The sequence below is a fragment of the Ranitomeya variabilis genome, chromosome 6 (genome assembly GCF_051348905.1).
Source record: "Ranitomeya variabilis isolate aRanVar5 chromosome 6, aRanVar5.hap1, whole genome shotgun sequence".
NCBI classification, from domain to species: Eukaryota; Metazoa; Chordata; class Amphibia; order Anura; family Dendrobatidae; genus Ranitomeya; species Ranitomeya variabilis.
The window spans coordinates 19,200,964-19,215,395 of NC_135237.1; positions in this window are offsets into that span (position 1 = coordinate 19,200,964).

A 14,432-nucleotide genomic window follows, 5' to 3' on the forward strand; every position below is an offset into this window, starting at 1 on the left:
TCAATACAAGGCCTCAGAGAGCCATCCTTTTTAGAGACAAAGAAAAAACCGGCTCCTAAAGGTGATGAAGAAGGACGAATATGTCCCTTTTCCAGGGACTCCTTAATATACTCGCGCATAGCAGCATGTTCAGGTACAGATAGGCTAAACAAACGACCCTTTGGAAATTTACTGCCAGGAATCAGATCTATGGCGCAATCACAATCCCTGTGAGGAGGGAGTGAACCAATCTTAGGCTCTTCAAAAATATCACGATAATCAGACAAAAATGCCGGAATCTCAGATGGAATAGATGACGAAATGGACACCATAGGAGTGTCCCCATGAGCCCCCCGACATCCCCAGCTTAACACAGACATAGCCTTCCAGTCAAGGACTGGGTTATGAGACTGTAACCATGGTAATCCAAGCACCAAAACATCATGTAAATTGTACAACACAAGGAAGCGAATCACCTCCTGATGGTCTGGAGTCATATGCATAGTCACTTGCGTCCAGAACTGTGGTTTATTACAAGCCAAAGGTGTAGAATCAATACCCTTCAGAGGTATAGGGACTTCCAGAGGCTCTAAATCAAACCCACAGCGCCTGGCAAAGGACCAGTCTATAAGACTCAGAGCGGCGCCCGAGTCCACATAGGCATCCACGGTAATAACTGATAATGAACAAATCAAGGTTACAGACAAAATAAATTTGGACTGTAAAGTGCCAATTGAAATGGACTTGTCAACCTTCCTAGTACGCTTAGAGCATGCCGATATAACATGAGCAGAATCACCACAATAGAAGCATAAGCCATTTCTACGCCTATAATTCTGCCGCTCGCTTCTGGACATAACTCTGTCACATTGCATTTTCTCTGGCGTCACTTCAGAAGATACCGCTAAAATGGTGCACGGGTTTGCGCTCCCGCAAACGCTGATCAATCTGAATTGCCATTGTCATGGACTCATTCAGACCTGTAGGCGCAGGGAACCCGACCATAACATCTTTAATGGCATCAGAAAGGCCCTCTCTGAAATTTGCCGCTAAGGCGCACTCATTCCACTGAGTAAGCACAGACCACCTACGAAATTTTTGGCAGTATATCTCCGCTTCATCTTGCCCTTGAGATAGGGCTATCAAAGCTTTTTCAGCTTGAATCTCCAAATTAGGTTCCTCATAAAGCAACCCTAAAGCCAGGAAAAACGCATCCACATTGAGCAACGCAGGATCCCCTGGTGCCAATGAAAATGCCCAATTTTGAGGGTCACCTCGCAGCAAAGAGATTACAATCTTAACCTGCTGGACAGGATCTCCTGAGGAGTGAGGTCTGAGAGAAAGGAATAATTTACAATTATATTTGAAATTCAAAAACCGAGATCTATCTCCGGAAAACACCTCTGGTGTAGGGATTTTAGGTTCAGAAATAGGAGCATGTATAACAAAATCTTGTAAATTTTGAACCTTCGTAGCAAGATTATTTAAACCTGCAGCCAAACTCTGGACATCCATATTAAACAGCTAAGGTCAGAGCCATTCAAGGGTTAAGAGGAGGTAAGAAGCAGCTAGACAGCAATTAAGGGCTAAGCAGCAAAACTCTGAGGAAAAGGAAAAAAAAAAAAAAAATTTCCCTTCAACACTTCTTTTTCTCCTGCTTCAGCCCAAACAATTAACACTTTGTAGGCCGGTCATACTGTCATGGTTCCCAATGGCAAGGGAACGTAAAAAACAAATAAGTAACGAACGAGCTCTCGGGTGATGGAAACTCGAGTTGACCGTGAGCTAAATCTACCACACAACTAACAGTAGCCAGGGAGCATACCTACGGCTTCCTATATGCCACGCGCCAGCCGGAGGACTAACTACGCCTGGTAGAGGAAGAAACAGACCTGGCTTACCTCTAGGGAAATACCCCAAAAGATGATAGCAGCCCCCCACATGTAATAACGGTGAATTAAGAGGAAAAGACATACACAGTATGAAAGTAGATTTAGCAAAGAGAGGTCCACTTACTAGATAGCAGAAGGATACAAAAGAGGACTTCACGGTCAACTGAAAACCCTTTCAAAAACCATCCTGAAATTACTTTAAGACTCCTGTGTCAACTCATGACACAGGAGTGGCAATTTCAGCCCGCAAGAGCTTCCAGCTACAGAGAATTACAAAAACTGCAAACTGGACAGAAGGTACAAAACAAAAGGACAAAGTCCACTTAGCTGATCAGCAGACTAGTAGCAGGAACATGCAACCGAAGGCTCTGGTTACAATGATGACCGGCAAGGAAATGACTGGAGAGCAAGGCTAAATAGGAAACTCCCAAACACTGATGGAAGCAGGTGAACAGAAGAAGCAAAGTGCAAACAAGTCACCAGTACCACCAGCAACCACCAGGGGAGCCCAAAAAGCGGATACACAACAGAAATCACCCTCCACAACACAATTCCTTTCTAATGTCTCTTCCTTAGGATGCTGCCGCACGTGGGGCAGACGCAGCTCCGTGGCCTTCTGTCTAGGCCTTTGACAGGCTCCCACCCCTGTCAGGGACCCACTACCTGAGCGGAGCCCAGATAGCAGCTCACTAGGCCCAGCCCAGCCAGCCTCCGCCAGACTGGTGCTGACTGGGTGAAGCCCAGCTCACTTCTCCTAACTTCCTGTCCAGACCACCAGTTTTACCTGATTGTGAGGAGTGCCCTAATAGATAGGAGCATAGCTCCCCCTGGTGGCCTGGAGTGTGAAGTGTGTTGTGTGGTTTGTGATACCTGGTAAAGAGATCTCCTTTATTGCCTTCAGACGTAATATCACTCCCCCTGGTGGAAGAATGAGATTACTGCAATGACCAGGACTCTGGGGCGCTGCATTGGCACCCGGTTTGATCTCCCCTGTGGGGGCCCGATTTGATCTCCCCTGTTCCCCTGTGAGCGCCTGGTTTGATCTCCGCTGTGGGAGCCCGGTCTGATCTCCCTTGTGGGAGCCCGGTTTGATCTCCCTTGTGGGAGCCCGGTTTGATCTCCCTGTGGGAGCCCGGTCTGATCTCCCTGTGGGTGCCCGGTTTGATCTCCCTGTGGGTGCCCGGTTTGATCTCCGCTGTGGGAGCCCGGTTTGATCTCCCTGTGGGTGCCCGGTTTGATCTCCGCTGTGGGAGCCCGGTTTGATCTCCCTGTGGGTGCCCGGTTTGATCTCCCTCTGGGTGCCCGGTTTGATCTCAGTTGTGGGTGCCCAGATTGATCTCTGCTGTGGGCGTCCGGTTTATTCTCCGCTGTGGGTGCCCAGTTTGATCTCCGCTGTGGGCGCCCTCTTCTCTGTTCATGATGGCGTTTCTGTCCTCAGACCTGTTGTTGCTGACAATGGTGCAGTAATGGCGGCGCTCTGTGTACATACCTGCCACCTTATGTGACCTCGCCCACGTGACCCGCGCTGGAATATACAGATATATTTACAGCAAATACAGTCATCGCAGACAATCCCCATAACAAGCAATCATCGACCAGTGTGAGAAAAGAAATCTGTAGGCGCCGGGAATGGGAAGACGGAATGTCCTAACACGACTCAAAGTTTGCACTTCTCAGGATTAAGTCTAAGAAAACACCGTTCTACAAACGTATAAATCACCCTCCGCTCCACACCCATCTGAGAGGCGCAAACCAAACAGGACGCAGGACCCCTGCTCCGGGCGAAAAGTGCCATCTATGTCCGCACACTAAAGGGACTTTACAGAAGAACATTGATTGACGTGTGATCCTTCCCGGACCCCCTAAGGACCACCAACCAACAGAAAGCCCCCGTACTTCAGTACCTGACTGAGCGCCACTTTCAGTTATGTGGCTGTTTCTGGTACTGCATCTCTTATTGCTTTTACGACATTATCTTTTTTTTTTTTTTTTACAGCAGTTGTGCAGGGGTTGTGCACTATTGGATAGACCCTTCTTAACAGCCAAAATAAAATAAACATCTACATACTTTCTGGATAGGTGCCAACATCTCTGATCAGCTCTGATAGAATAGTGGAGGCTGCAGCCAATCAGTGGCTGCAGCGGTCACTTGACACAACAGGGACATTTGTGAGGTAAGTATAGGAGGTTTTTTATTTTGTGTGGGGCACTTCAGCGGTCAAGAAAAGCTTGTCCAGAAGTGAACAACCCCTTTAATGGTATCGGTTGCGCTGTCATTTTACAGGCCCGTTGGTCCTATGTTAATGGGAGCCTTCAAGTGCTCTCTGGTTAAAGTCCCATATGGGGAAATAGAAAAAATACAATTAATTTTTTTAACACATAAATAAGTTGTCCCCCTCTGTTACAAAAAAGTATTATTTTTATTATTATATTTAAATTGTTTGCTGTAAAAAAAAAAAAAAAATGCAAATTTGGTGCCACTGCAATCATAATGACCACATGGAAAAAAAAGAGGAAAAATGCAGAACACAATGGTGGAATTGTCCGGAACTGAGTCAGAGCAGCACAGCGCCGTATCATGTATAGTGGCCATATTCGGGACTGCAGCACAGCTCCTATTGAAGTGAATGAGACCTGAGCTGCAGTACCGAGAACAACCACTGCCCGGTGTATGGAGCTGTGTTGCTCCCTCTCTACGCAGTGCATTGTACATCTAGTTCCCACCACAGTTGCATCTGATAACGACGACCAATCCTGAGGATCAGTCATCATTACCGTAACCCTGGAGAACCCCTTACGGCCATTCTCCCATTTGGCACAAACACTGCTTTTTCTGCGTTTAACATTTCAAACAAAGTGGATGTGATTTCATGAAAACTTCTGCCCACTGCACGATGGAGCTGGGCTTTTTGGCGCATTTTTCCCTATAATCTTCGATTGGGAGCCTAAAAATAATGCATGTAAGAAAAAAGAAAAACGCAGTTATGTTTCTAAATGACCTAAAAAAATGCATTAAAAAAGCTGCTTCAAATCTGCACCAAAAACGCATCAAAAAGGGGTGAAAATGCAGAAAAGAATGCAATAATCAGAGCCGATTGCTATTGTGTATTTGGGTGCGGACAGCTAGGAAAAAATGTTTTTTGAATGTGGTCTTAGTGAGACGGAGCCGCGGCACTGAGCGCAGTCACCCGCAGTGAAGACCCCTGATGTCTGCAGAATCTCGGCTTTCTTCCCATAACTTCCTCCATCTGTACCTTTCGCTGTGTAGCCCATTGCTATGGAAATGTACAACTCTGCAAAAGGCAAAGTCAGGGCTCCCGGAAAAGGGGACGACCACTTTGGACTTTCGGAGTAGTTGGCAATTCTTCCAGATGCCACTTTCAGCTACTAGAAAAGCTTGGCGTCCTGGAGATCAAGAGCACCTTCAGGAGGTGGGGAATGGACTTCCCGGAGGATGCACATGTCGGATGGAGCGCTCCCCACAGACATCTAGCCCCCGCCAGCTGGAAAAGATGGCGACCTTTCCCATTCCTGCCACCATTGTGCACAGAATCCTGGCGCTGGGGCCGGGGTCAGAAGACAGCTGGAATTGGCACCTGGGAGCTAACAGCATGTGTGGCCACTGGCCAGTGTTAGTATGAGCCAGATTTGGTAAGATGGGAGCACTGGTCAGACCGATACATGGCCGCCCTTATTACCGAGGGTGTGCCGCTCCGTGTCGGGCGCTTTGTGCAGGTTGCAGGAATCCGTCATCACCCTTTTGTTCTCGATGCCGTCCAAAACGAAAAACAATGTACGGTTTGTAATAAAATTTAAAGTAACATCTGACGTGGCACCACGCCCGGGGATTACCGAAAACACACAGTAAATCCGGATGAGATGGGTAACACTGACCTGCTAGGGCCATAGCACAAAAGAAAACAAGAACCCTCTAGGTTTAACCACTTCCATTTTTCATTTGGATTTTTTTTCTTTTCATCGCTGAAATCCAAAAGCCAAAACTTATTTGATTTTTCCTCCAACAAAGACAAAGTGTAATTCATTTTGTATTATTATTATTTTAAATGTAGCGTTGTTTATTCCGCAGCATGTCAATTCTTTGTGCAGATTCCTCAGTGGTTTACACCTGCTCCACAATAGGAATCCGCACAAAAACTGCATAAAATCCGCGGTAAATCCGCAGGTAAAACACAGTGCTTTTTACCTGCGGATTTCTCAAAACAGGTGCGGAAAAATCCGCAGAGATTCCAACCACGTGTGCACATACCTTTAAGCAGCAATGTTGCTTTTTTTTAACCTTACTTGATGAAGAACATAAAATGAGTTTCTATGTTTGCACAGATATAATGTTTTATTATAATAAAATCCGTCTGAGCACTCCCTCTCACCTAATCTCTCTTCCTCCCTCGGTCCCGACCCGCTTTCTTTACAATCTATAAATGGTTTATTCCCAACCAAAACTCCCACATTATTATTTCAAAATCCCTTCTTTTGTTTTTCATTATATTATGGATCCTTTCACGTTGTAACTATGTTTTTACATCCTTCCTTTGTTGGTGGCATTTGATTTTCCCACTCCTTCATATCCCCTTTTCTAGCTCAGTATGGCAACTTCAAAATCACCAGTTTTTTTGTCTTGAACCCAGTGGGCAGAATAAATCCATCACCCCCAGGTTGGACATATCTGTGGATACAATGGAACTTTGACTTTATAAAAGTTATCAATAATTACCAGCACTTCCCTCCAAAGCTGTCCAATTACCGACCAATTCTATGCTTCAGATCTCCACTTCTCCATCCCACACTTTGGACAAAATGCTTTACTATATGTGTACACCTTTACTACCCCTCGGGGGTCGGTCCTATGTCCCTTGCTATTTTCTCAGGCCTTATTGGTCAAACTATAAGCAGATATGGCATCTACTCCTGACGTCACACAGTCTGTATCTAACATGTTATCTCCTTTTATCTAACACTATATCTTTCCAAAACTGAACTGTTTCCTCCCTCCAATATACCAGTTTACCTACATCTCCTCCTCATCTCTGTCTACCACATACCTGTCCTCTCCACAGTGCTGCACTGCCCTACATCTCCTCACCCCTGTATACCACCCTACTATCCTCTCCACAGTGCTGCACCGCCCTACATCTCCTCACCCCTGTATATAACCCTACTATCCTCTCTACAGTGCTGCACCGCCCTACATCTCCTCACCTCTGTATACCACCCTACTATCCTCTCCACAGTGCTGAACCGCCCTACATCTCCTCACCCCTGTATACCACCCTGCTATCCTCTCCACAGTGCTGCACCGCCCTACATCTCCTCACCCCTGTATACCACCCTGCTATCCTCTCCACAGTGCAGAACCGCCCTACATCTCCTCACCCCTGTATATCACCCTACTATCCTCTCCACAGTGCTGCACCGCCCTACATCTCCTCACCCCTGTATACCACCCTGCTATCCTCTCCACAGTGCTGAACTGCCCTACATCTCCTCACCCCTGTATACCACCCTGCTATCTTCTCCACAGTGCTGAACTGCCCTACATCTCCTCACCCCTGTATATCACCCTACTATCCTCTCCACAGTGCTGCACCGCCCTACATCTCCTCACCCCTGTATACCACCCTACTATCCTCTCCACAGTGCTGCACCGCCCTACATCTCCTCACCCCTGTATACCACCCTACTATCCTCTCCACAGTGCTGCACCGCCCTACATCTCCTCACACCTGTATATCACCCTACTATCTTCTCCACAGTGCTGCACCGCCCTACATCTCCTCACCCCTGTATGCCACCCTACTATCCTCTCCACAGTGCTGCACCGCCCTACATCTCCTCACCCCTGTATACCACCCTGCTATCCTCCCAACAGTGCTGAACTGCCCTACATCTCCTCACCCCTGTATACCACCCTGCTATCCTCTCCACAGTGCTGCACCGCCCTACATCTCCTCACCCCTGTATACCACCCTACTATCCTCTCCACAGTGCTGCACCGCCCTACATCTCCTCACCCCTGTATATCACCCTACTATCCTCTCCACAGTGCTGCACCGCCATACATCTCCTCACCCCTGTATACCACCCTGCTATCCTCTCCACAGTGCAGAACCGCCCTACATCTCCTCACCCCTGTATATCACCCTACTATCCTCTCCACAGTGCTGCACCGCCCTAACTCTCCTCACTCCTGTATACCACCCTACTATCCTCTCTACAGTGCAGCACCAACCTACATCTCCTCCTCATCTCTGTCTACCATCCTACTCATCCACTCCACAGTGCTGCACCGCCCTACATCTCCTCCTCATCTCTGTCTACCATCCTACAGATCTACTCCGCAGTGCTGCACCGCCCTACATCTCCTCCTCATCTCTGTCTACCATCCAACACATCTACTCCGCAGTGCTGCACCGCCCTACATCTCCTCACCCCTGTATACCACCCTACTATCCTCTCCACAGTGCTGCACCGCCCTACATCTCCTCACCCCTGTATACCACCCTGCTATCCTCTCCACAGTGCAGAACCGCCCTACATCTCCTCACCCCTGTATATCACCCTACTATCCTCTCCACAGTGCTGCACCGCCCTACATCTCCTCACCTCTGTATACCACCCTACTATCCTCTCCACAGTGCTGCACCGCCCTACATCTCCTCACCCCTGTATACCACCCTACTATCCTCTCCACAGTGCTGCACCGCCCTACATCTCCTCACCCCTGTATACCACCCTGCTATCCTCTCCACAGTGCTGAACCGCCCTACATCTCCTCACCCCTGTATACCACCCTGCTATCCTCTCCACAGTGCTGAACTGCCCTACATCTCCTCACCCCTGTATATCACCCTACTATCCTCTCCACAGTGCTGCACCGCCCTACATCTCCTCACCCCTGTATACCACCCTACTATCCTCTCCACAGTGCTGCACCGCCCTACATCTCCTCACCCCTGTATACCATCCTGCTATCCTCTCCACAGTGCTGAACTGCCCTACATCTCCTCACCCCTGTATACCACCCTACTATCTTCTCCACAGTGCTGCACCGCCCTACATCTCCTCACTCCTGTATACCACCCTACTATCCTCTCCACAGTGCTGCACCAACCTACATCTCCTCCTCATCTCTGTCTACCATCCTACTCATCCACTCCACAGTGCTGCACCGCCCTACATCTCCTCCTCATCTCTGTCTACCATCCTACACATCTACTCCGCAGTGCTGCACCGCCCTACATCTCCTCCTCATCTCTGTCTACCATCCTACACATCTACTCCACAGTGCTGCACCGCCCTACATCTCCTCACCCCTGTATACCACCCTACTATCCTCTCCACAGTGCTGCACCGCCCTACATCTCCTCACCCCTGTATACCACCCTACTATCCTCTCCACAGTGCTGCACTGCCCTACATCTCCTCACCCCTGTATACCACCCTACTATCCTCTCCACAGTGCTGCACCGCCCTACATCTCCGCACCCCTGTATGCCACCCTACTATCTTCTACACAGTGCTGCACCGCCCTACATCTCCTCACCCCTTTATACCACCCTACTATCCTTTCCACAGTGCTGCACCAACCTACATCTCCTCCTCATCTCTGTCTACCATCCTATCATCCTCTCCACAGTGCTGCACCGCCCTACATCTCCTCCTCATCTCTGTCTACCATCCTACACATCTACTCCACAGTGCTGCACTGCCCTGCATCTCCTCACCCCTGTATACCACCCTACTATCCTCTCCACAGTGCTGCACCACCCTACATCTCCTCAATCCTGTATACCACCCAATTATCCTCTCCACAGTGCTGCACCGCCCTACATCTCCTCCTCATCTCTGTCTACCATCCTACTCATCTTCTCCACAGTGCTGCACAGCCCTACATCTCCTCCTCATCTCTGTCTACCATCCTACTCATCTTCTCCACAGTGCTGCACCGTCCTACGTCTCGTCCTCATCTCTGTCTACCATCCTACTCATCTTCTCCACAGTGCTGCACCACCCTACGTCTCCTCCTCATCTCTGTCTGCCATCCTACTCATCGTCTCCACAGTGCTGCACCGCCCTACGTCTCCTCTTCATCTCTGTCTACATCCTACTCATCCTCTCCACAGTGCTGCACAGCCCTACATCTCCTCATCTCTGTCTACCATCCTACTCATCTTCTCCACAGTGCTGCACCGCCCTACGTCTCCTCCTCATCTCTGTCTACCATCCTACTCATCTTCTCCACAGTGCTGCACCGCCCTACGTCTCCTCCTCATCTCTGTCTACCATCCTACTCATCTACTCCACAGTGCTGCACCGCCCTACGTCTCCTCCTCATCTCTGTCTACCATCCTACTCATCTTCTCCACAGTGCTGCACCGCCCTACTTCTCCTCCTTATCTCTGTCTACCATCCTACTCATCTACTCCACAGTGCTGCACCGCCCTACGTCTCCTCCTCATCTGTGTCTACCATCCTATTCATCTTCTCCACAGTGCTGCAGCGCCCTACGTCTCCTCCTCATCTGTCTACCATCCTACACATCTACTCCGCAGTGCTGCACCGCCCTACATCTCCTCACCCTTGTATACCACCCTACTATCCTCTCCACAGTGCTGCACCGCCCTACATCTCCTCACCCCTGTATACCACCCTACTATCCTCTCCACAGTGCTGCACCGCCCTACATCTCCTCACTCCTGTATACAACCCAATTATCCTCTCCACAGTGCTGCACCGCCCTACGTCTCCTCCTCATCTCTGTCTACCATCCTACTCATCTTCTCCACAGTGCTGCACCGCCCTACATCTCCTCCTCATCTCTGTCTACCATCCTACTCATCTACTCCACAGTGCTGCACCGCCCTACGTCTCCTCCTCATCTCTGTCTACCATCCTACTCATCTTCTCCACAGTGCTTCACCGCCCTACATCTCCTCCTCATCTCTGTCTGCCATCCTACTCATCTACTCCACAGTGCTGCACCGCCCTACGTCTCCTCATCTGTGTCTACCATCCTACTCATCTTCTCCACAGTGCTGCACCGCCCTACATCTCCTCCTCATCTCTACCATCCTACTCATCCTCTCCACAGTGCTGCACCGCCCTACATCTCCTGCTCATCTCTGTCTACATCCTACTCATCCTCTCCACAGTGCTACACCGCCCTACGTCTCCTCCTCATCTCTGTCTACCATCCTACTCATCTTCTCCACATTTCTGCACCGCCCTACGTCTCCTCACCTGTGTCTACCATCCTTCTCATCTTCTCCACAGTGCTGCACCGCCCTACATCTCCTCCTCATCTCTACCATCCTACTCATCCTCTCCACAGTGCTGCACCGCCCTACATCTCCTCCTCATCTCTGTCTACATCCTACTCATCCTCTCCACAGTGCTACACCGCCCTACATCTCCTCCTCATCTCTGTCTACCATCCTACTCATCTTCTCCACAGTGCTGCACCACCCTACATCTCCTCCTCATCTCTGTCTACCATCCTACTCATCTACTCCACAGTGCTGCACCGCCCTACGTCTCCTCCTCATCTGTGTCTACCATCCTACTCATCTTCTCCACAGTGCTGCACAGCCCTATGTCTCCTCCTCATCTGTGTCTACCATACTACCCATCTTCTCCACAGTGCTGCACCGCCCTATGTCTCCTCCTCATCTGTGTCTACCATACTACCCATCTTCTCCACAGTGCAGCACCGCCCTACGTCTCCTCCTCATCTGTCTACCATACTACCCATCTTCTCCACAGTGCTGCACTGCCCTACATCTCCTCCTCATCTCTACCATACTACTCATCCTCTCCACAGTGCTGCACCGCCCTACATCTCCTCCTCATCTCTGTCTACCATCCTACCCATCTTCTCCACAGTGCTGCACTGCCCTACGTCTCCTCCTCATCTGTGTCTACCATACTACCCATCTTCTCCACAGTGCTGCACCGCCCTACGTCTCCTCCTCATCTGTGTCTACCATCCTACTCACCTTCTCCACAGTGCTGCACCGCCCTACATCTCCTCCTCATCTCTGTCTACCATCCTACCCATCTTCTCCACAGTGCTGCACCGCCCTACATCTCCTCATCTCTACCACCTATCATGATTTTCCTCACCCTCTATGCACTCAGCAGCACTCTACCTGTATTTGTACAGACAGTCGCTGGTGGCCACTTCGTGCAGCGCTATGTGAATGCACTTATTTATTATGTTGATAGCCGACCGTACATGACGAGCACTTTCACTTTTTACATCTCTCCTATTCCCCTGTAGATTGTAAGCTCTTGTGATCACGGCCCTGACACATGTTGTATAATTGGTGAATTATTTATTACTCTGTAATGTCTTATTTTTTTGGTACTTGTGGCCTCTGATGTGAAAGGTGCTACAGAATATGTTGGCGCTATAATATTATTATTATTATTCCCTAAGGGCAGCCAGAGAAAGCTGAGTACAGCTCTCTTAGAAAGGGGACAAAAGAGTCCCGTTCTGTCGATTTGTGGGGGTTTCAACAGTCAGAATAACATTTTAGGATTTTATTCAGCATCTTACTTATAATTTACAACCAAAATGGCGGCTATGACAGACTCTCGAAATGTTGTCATCCAGCTTTCCTATGTAATGATGTAGCGGTAAGGAAGGGCAAAATGCATCGCTGCTTATGGAGGTTGTCTGACAAGACTGTAGGGACGCGGGGTGACGGCCCCTCGACGTGCGGTGATGGCGGCCATGTTGGTTCTCAAAAGCAGATATAACAAAGAGACTAGATAGAATTTTTACATCTTGACGAAAAAGGATTATTTTAATTTTAGGTGATTATTAATATGCAAAAAAGCATCTGAATGAGGCGGTGTTTATGCAAATGTGATCCCAAATATGTATTTTTGGGTGATTTTGTTAATGATTCTGGGTAGATTGGGGTCTCAATGACTCATGTGTGGGTTGTATCCAACTTCAGTTGCTTAGATACACTCCCTTTCCTCCTGAACAGCGGGGCGCGGCATAACGCTCTACACTTGGGTCAATATTGACCTATAGGAAGATAAATTATTACATTTTGACAATCCAGAAGAAAAAAAATCAAAACAAGTTCAAGGGTATGTTTGTCGCCGTCACGTATCGAAACTACCAGAAGAGTCCATGGCAACCAATCAGAATTCATGTTACAATGCAGCGGCCTAGAAGATGAACGCTGATTGGTTGCCATGAGCAACACGTTTTTTTTTCTCAAAGACCATTCTAAACATGGAGGCCTGTTAATTCTGTCATCTAAAACTAGGACTGTCCATTGTCTGTAAAGAAACACAACAAATAAAGTTGATTGCAGCAGTACAGACACACACAAAAAAGAGAGGCGTTTCCCACACTAGCCAATGAGATTCTTGCTTCCTTTTTCTTACAAACTGAAAACAAAAATCTGAATGGTTGCTATGGGCAGCGTCTGTGTGACATGCACGGCAACAGCACACGGCAACCTGGGCAAGTGCCGGGGTCCACGGTGCCTGGAGGGGGCAAGAAGAAATGAAAAACGTATAAAATAAGAAATTAATAAAAGTCGATATTATCCCCACATATATTAAATATTATTTATCTCATAGGTCAGCGCCGAAATGGAAAATAAAATGGCAAAATTGCTGTAATTTTTTTCATTTAGCCTCCGAAAATAAATGGAATAAAAAGAGATTAGAAGGTTGTACAGACACAAAATGGTGATAATAAAAAGTACCGGATCAGACTGCGCAGCGTTTGTAGTCTGGACCTATGGAGCCACATTGGTCTGCAGAGGAGCTGTAGCCACAAAACGGTCAATGATCTCTCATAAAGATTATTGGCAGCGACTTTATACACTTTATACACTCCCTCTAAGGGCAAAAAATGCCATGGGCCTCCATAGGCTAATTATCGGCCCTCGTAATTATCGGCCCTCGTAATTATCGGCCCTTGTTATTATCGGCCCTCGTAACTATCGGCCCTCGTTATTATCGGCCCTCGTTATTATCGGCCCTCGTTATTATCGGCCCTCGTTATTATCGGCCCTCGTAATTATCGGCCCTCGTTATTATCGGCCCTCGTAATTATCGGCCCTTGTAATTATCGGCCCTTGATATTATCGGCCCTCGTAACTATCGGCCCTCGTTATTATCGGCCCTCGTAATTATCGGCCCTCGTAACTATCGGCCCTCGTTATTATCGGCCCTCGTAATTATCGGCCCTCGTTATTATCGGCCCTCGTTATTATCGGCCCTCGTAACTATCGGCCCTCGTTATTATCGGCCCTCGTTATTATCGGCCCTCGTAATTATCGGCCCTCATTATTATCGCCCCTCATTATTATCGGCCCTATAATCACCGGCTGCTTTTTATGGTCGTAACTGATAACGGGGAATCATTAACCCGGCTTATAAAGCAGCGTAATAAAGGAGGAGATGGCGCCAATGTTTATCTTTTCACATATTTTATTAATTAGCGCATCGCTGGCATCTGGCGTCCTATAATTATCCATTCCTGGCGCTCTCCAGCTGATGGCTGATGATGCC